Source organism: Chrysochloris asiatica, unplaced genomic scaffold (assembly GCF_000296735.1).
Source record: "Chrysochloris asiatica unplaced genomic scaffold, ChrAsi1.0 scaffold00080, whole genome shotgun sequence".
Lineage (NCBI taxonomy): Eukaryota > Metazoa > Chordata > Mammalia > Afrosoricida > Chrysochloridae > Chrysochloris > Chrysochloris asiatica.
The window spans coordinates 4,491,733-4,498,564 of record NW_006408598.1 but is presented as its reverse complement, the minus strand read 5'-3'; the positions used below and the strand labels follow the sequence as shown (position 1 = coordinate 4,498,564).

The window sequence follows — 6,832 nt, the reverse complement described above, 5'->3', positions numbered from 1 at the left end:
ACCAGTCCACTTCAGCTCACTAATGCCTAAAATATTGATGTTTATGCATTCCATTTCATTTTTGACAATTTCCAATTTTCCCAGATTCATACTTCGTATATTCCATGTTCCGATTTTCAGTGGATGTTTACAGCTGTTTCTCTTCATTTTGAGTTGTGCCCCATCAGCAAATGAAGGTCCCACAGGCTTTACTCCCATTGGCTTTACTCCATTCGCATCATCACAGTCAACTCTACTTTGAGGAGGCAGCTCTTCCCCAGTTGCATTTTGAGTGCCTTCTAACCTGAGAGGTTCATTTTCTGGCACTATAACTGACAGTGTTTTTCTGCTATTCATAAGGTTTTCTGTGACTAAATATTCAGAAGTAGTTTGTCACTCTTTCTTCCTAGGCTGTCTTCATCTGGAAGCTCTTCTGAACCTGTCCACCAGGTTGTTTTTATTGTTGTTAAGTACTGTAGAGGCGGTTCTGACTCATAGCGACCCTGCACAGGGTTTTCAAGGCTGCTAATCTTTATGGGAGCTGAAAGTCTCATATTTCTCCCACGGAACAGCTGGTAGTTTTGAACTGTTGACCTTGAAGTTAGCAGCCAGATTCGTAACCACTATGCTACCAGAGTTACAGGGGGAAAAAATGATGAAAACTTAGAATAAGTTTCTGGGCCTGGGGGGCTCAGGACCATAGTCTCAGGAGACTAGTTGGCATAACATAGTCCACAAAGATAATGTTCTACATCCTCCTTTGATAAGTAGAGACTGGATTCTTCAAAGCTCATGAAAACCCTCTAAAGTGCAACTATTGGTCTTGCCTTGTGTGGAAGAAGAATGATGAAAATTGAAGATGATTGGAATCAACTAGTCCTCTGAGACCAGAACAACTAAATGGTGTCTGGCTGCCACTACCAAATGCTCTGAAAGGAATCACATTAGAAGATTGTAGAACATGTGGAACAAAATTCAAAACTTATATTTTAAAAAGATCTGGCTCATCGGTCAGAAAGGGACTGGAGGAACCTTAGATTAGGGCCCTCAACCACCTCTGAGTTCTGGAATGGAACTCACCCTCATGACCCAATTTTTCAGCCAAGCAGTAGCTAGGTATATATAGGGGAAACAACAACACTAGTAATGTATGCTCATCATGTAAAGTCAGTAATTCAAGGTCAAAAGGGCAGGGTTGGAGAAGCGAATTGCAAGCAGCTGGATGTGTGGTTCAGGCAGGACATGTCGCTTTTGGGCAAGCCTGTGGCACCGTCATGAGGCCCAGCATGTGGCAGCCTGCACAGTACCATAAGATTGGTCTTAAAGAAATAAGTTTTATCCCTCTTCATCCAATGCATCTAAATGTTCTCTTCTTTTTGGACTCCTATATTATACCACAATGCAACAAGCTCTAGAGTTAGTTTGGGATCATGCAGAATATGGCAACAAAAGTGCTCAGCAGAAACCTCCTAAAAGGAAATACTCATGTAGTAGAAGAAAATCTGTATTTCAAAAACTTTGGACTTAAATATTAAAGACCATGAAGTAGCTGAGATTAAGAAATTAATTAGTAATGTGAACTTGTTAGAGAAGCTTGCTATGCAAAGACTGTCATGTCTAGTGGTCAACCTACATCCAGGAAATGAGGGATACTCTCTAATGGTCAGGGGAAAATTTTTATCAAATTCTGAGAGCATTCAATTGCCTTATAAAGAAGGGGAGTTGCTTGATTGCTTAGATGCAGAAGAATTACCTCCTATTGGATTGATGTTCTGGAAAAATCTCAGACTTTTCATTGTGAATGTGACATTGCAGAAAGACATAACTAACTACAGGCAGTTCAGTAATATAGAATCTCCTGGTTACCAAACTAGGGAAATTCTTTTACATCCAATAATGAAGAGTTTAATCTATGATGTACCTTCAATAGCAAGTGATAACCATAAATGGACCCAGGAAGATAAACTTTTGCTTGAAAGCCAACTTATCTTAACTACAGTTGAACCACAGTGTCTTAACCCATCCATAGCAGTGGCCTGCACTGAACCAGACCACTCTATAACAAACAGAAAATGAACACTCACCCAATAAAATGGTGCTTTAAGGTCCTCTCTGAACTGGCAACAGGATCTGTTACATTGTCCACCTCCTCCTCAGCTAAAATTACTTGATTTCCTGCAACAACAACAACAAAAGGGAAATCAGGTCAGCATCATGACCTCAATATTTCTAAAGCAGGAAATTGTGTAGACATGTGGAAATGGAAACCATGCCATTTGACCATACCTTCTGAAGCAGATGTAGACAAATGTGCTAAAGTGGAAAAGTCTATCAAATCTGATAAATCACAGACAACAATATGGCCAGCCCATGAGGTAAAAGATGATTATGTATTCTAATGTAAAGTTGGTAATCAGTATCAGAAACTGAAATTGATCATTAAGCAGTCACTTAATGATCCAGTTTACTGTAGTAAAATACAAATTTGTGAAGAAGATGAAAAAAGGGATAGCCAGATGTTTCCATCCCACTTCTTCACAGAGGATCATTCAAACTGGCTCATTATGGGATCAAAGACTAATGCTCAAAGAGTAGTGGGTCAGTACCAAGGATTGGCCCAGAATGAAGCCAAAATGTCCAGTTAAGATGTTACACAGTTCTAGTGGCTCCATCAGTCTGAGCCTGTGTTCTCTAGGGAAAGAAACAAAACAGCCTGAGACCATGACAGTTCAGTCTTCTGTATTGGGTAAAGGAGTAAAGCATCAACCTCCACTCATCAAATTTCCCTCAAGCTTAGGAAACAGTTCCTCAGGTAACAATTTTACTCTACATCAGGCAAGCAACTTTCTTAAATCTCCCACTCCTCCTCCCACTTCTAAGCCACCAAATGTGTCTCAGAAGCCATGTGTGGATCTCAGTCAAGTTAGCGTGCTTTCTCTAGCTGCCTTGTCACCTGCCAGATCATTACAAGGAACCATGGCTACCCACGTCATGAGAAAGTCTGCTGGACTTAACTTCATCAATGTAGTGGGCTCTGTTTGTGGGGCCCAGGCTTTGATGAGAGGTTTGTATCCCATGCTGGGCTGTCACACTGGTGCACTAACTCCTGCAAGAATGAATCTGAGTGGTCTTCTTCCCTCAGGAGATCTGCTACCAAATGCATTGCCAGGTACACAGCCAGCTTCTCAAGCAGGTGTTCCATTTTGTTTAAAAATTAGTTCAAGTCTCAGGCCCTTAAATCTACTACAGAGTTCTGAACAAGGTTCAAACAGTCAAGAACAGCTCTTATCTGCTCAGCAAGCTGCTGTTATTAACCTTACAGGAGTAGGGAGCTTTATGCAGTCCCAGGCAGCTGCAGTTGTATTCTTGCAGCATCAAATGGCTATGGTGGCAACAGCAGCACAAACACTTCAGCTACATCAGCCTCAGCATACAGGCAGCTAGTCAAAAAGGAGAATGAAGAGAGGCACACCAAACACTCCGACATTCTAAGTCTTGCATTATTCATTTTTCCTCCTCTTTGAAGACAAGAGCATTGAATCAAAAAAAAATCCTGTTTTCATTTCATTTTTTTTTTTAATATGGCACTATTTTACATTGCTAGATGTACAAACTTTATATAGAAGCACAACCCTAGGATTTTTAAATAAAAACAGGGAAATGATTTAACAAACAAACAAAAAGGTAACATTATTCAAGGATAAAGTTGAGAAGGAGTAAGAAGGAGGGTAGAATGGAAATAAGAACCATAGGAAGGAATTGGAATAACTGTTGTTGCAGAGATGGAATAGCGAACAAGGTGTATGATATGTTGAATGTAAAACTAAGGACCTTCTCTGTAAACCATCACTCAATTCATAATAAAAAGTTTAACAATGCAAAACAATAATAGACTTGACTGAATGAGTCTTGGGCCAGAGTCTTAGAGTGGTTTCCTTATCTATAAAATGGTAAAAGTATCTACTCAAACTATTGCTGTGAGAGCAAAATTAGTAAATATATGCAACTCACTTAGAATATAAGAATTCAGTAGTGGTAATATCCTTTATAAAGTACTTGGTATATAACAGGAACTTTGTATATGATCTGCTGTAAAAATGATTCAGGAACCTAGAAATCAGATATTTGATGAAAGGAGATTCACACAGAAGAAACCATGAATTTCAACTTCCAAACCAAGGAACTAAATCCTAGAAGGTTTGGGGATATATATAAGCAGCCTCGGCATCTATTTTTTTCTCTCTGTCTTTGTCATTGTAAAAATATCTAGGACATAACTTTTGCTAATTCAACTTTTTAGTGGTGTACAACTTACTTCACCAGTAACTTAATGATAGTCAAGGTTTCCTATCAACTTGGCTGGACCCAGATTCTCAATGGTTTGATAGTTAACACATAGGAATTCGCCAGGAAGAGATCTAATAAAATACAATCATTTCCATGAGGAGATATGTTACAAGCAGGAAGTCAGTTGAAATGAGTTTTCCTTATATCTTACAAGAGGTAAATGGAGAGAGACGTGAGCAGACAAAGAAGGACCTATTACCACCAAGAAAGAGCCAGGAGTGGAGTACACACTTTGGACCTGGGATCTCTGCACTGGTAAGCTCCTAGATCCAGAGGAAGATTGATACCAAGACATGTGGAGATTTCCAAGGAAAACTGAGTTTACGGATGCTGAACAGAGAAAAGGATCTTTCTCCAAAACTGACAGAGAGAAAAGCCAGCACTCTCAATCTACACTTCTAACCATCTAAACTGTGAGAGAGTAAATTTCTCTTTGTTAAGGCCATTCCCTTGTGGTATTTCTTTTATAGCAGCACTAGATATCTAAGACTTTGTCTTTGCAACCCTACATTTAATGTAATTTTCCCATCACTTTAATACAGACCTGAGTACTCCATAAGCAATACTTCCCCCTTTCTCCCTCCATTCTACCTCTGATTACCTCTAAGAAAATTGGTCTCTATACATTCTCCTCTTTTTGTCTTACTAGTTTATATGATATTTGTCCTTTTGTGATTGCCTTATTTCACCCAGCAGAATGTCATCTTCAGGTTCCATTCATATTGTAGCATATATCAAGAGTTCAATTAACTTACTGGTTGCACTCCCAAGAGTGCCTTGGATCCTAAAAACTTACAAGCAACCACCAAGGCATAATAACTGCTCTCTAGTTGCCTAAGAACAACTGAGGAAGAAGGAGAATCAGGAACTCCAGGAGGAAATGAAGTATGTGGCTAATTGCCTATATAAGTAACTGCCTCCTTTACCATGAGAACAGAACTGGATGGTGCCCAGTTATCATTATTAAATATTTTGAGCAAAGTTAGAGGAAGAATTCAGATTCTATAAAAGAATCCCAATCAAAAGGAGAATTTCAAATTCTCATAGAATCCAGAATTTTGGTAGTCATGTAGGCTGGATTGTTGTTGTTGTTGTTAGTTGCTATTGGGTAGGTACCGACTCATAGCGACCCTATGCAAAACAGAACGAAACACTGCCCGGTCCTGGGCCAACACAATTGTTGCCACGCTTGAGTCCATAGATGCTGCGACTTTGCCAATACATCTCATTGGGGTCTTCCTCTTTTTCTCTGACCTTCCACCTTACCAAACATGATATCCTTCTCCAATGACTGGTCCCTCCTGACAATATGTCTGAAGTATGAGAGATGAAGTTTGGCCATCCTGGCCTCCAAGGAGCACTCTGGCTGCACTTCTTCCAACAAAGATATGTTTGCTCTTCTGGCAGCCCATAGTACTTTCAATACTCTCCTCCAACACTATAACTCAAAAGCATCAATTCTTCTATGGTCTTCCTTATCCACTGTCCAACTTTTGTATGCATATGAGGTTATTGAAAATACCATGGCTTGGGTCATAGACCCCTGAAACTATTGCCCTGAGGTAATCTTTAAAATAGAAACCAAAAGTATCCTCTGAAGTCTTGTTAAAATCAGAATATGTCTGGCTTGAGAATTGTGCTCTTTTAAGAGCTATTAATATAGAATCATATAGACAAAAACAACTTGAAAGATTATACAGGAATCTTAGGGGCAGTGAGTTTATTTTAATGGGGGAGGAGCAGTCCAGAAAAGAAGGGTGAAAATAATTTCACAATGAGAAAAAGTTAATCCATGTCGCTGAATGGTTACGCAAAGAAACTGTTGAATTGGTTGGTGCGTATTCTGTTGTGTATATTCTCAACAACAAAATAAAATACAGTCACTCTTTGGTCATTGACATAGGTTGGTTCCAAAGGCCAGGTCATTATGCAAACATGGAGGATGTTATGCATAAACGGAGGATGACTACATCAAATTATAAAATAAAGGATTGCATCATTGCATAACTGACAAATTTCATGATTCCAAACCACTACCAAACCACTAAGATTCATGGTTCAGCCCAGCTGACATAACATAACCATCACAGACAGTTTACTCTCATCTGCCAGCTCAGCCTTCGTTATGCCAGACACACTCTGTTAGTGTGCAAAATAGTAGAATTTTCACTATCTATAAGTGGAAACTGTCAGATTAATGAAATATTAGATACGGGAAGAGTAGGTATAAAGTTAATTATATTTTAAAATATCTCATTAATACCATGAGTCCTGGTGTGGTGCTGTGGGATAAAGCACTGGCCCAAAAGGTCAGTTTGAACTACAGGTCAGTGGTTCAAACTAACCAGCTGCTCCTTGGAAACCCAATACTGGGTTGCTATGAGTTGGAACTGACATGAAGGTCTTAACAACTAATACCATGCATTTATGTTATCAAAGAGCCCTGGAAACATAGTGGATTATCAGTTGGGCTGTTAATTGTAAGGTCAACAGTTTGAGTCTACCA

The 6,832-nt window shown here is 39.3% G+C and overlaps 1 pseudogene; it reads left to right on the top strand.

The window, feature by feature from the left end:
* The first annotated feature begins 1,378 nt into the window (after positions 1–1,378).
* Positions 1,379–3,503, top strand: LOC102836087 (annotated as a pseudogene).
* Positions 3,504–6,832: the final 3,329 nt, after the last annotated feature.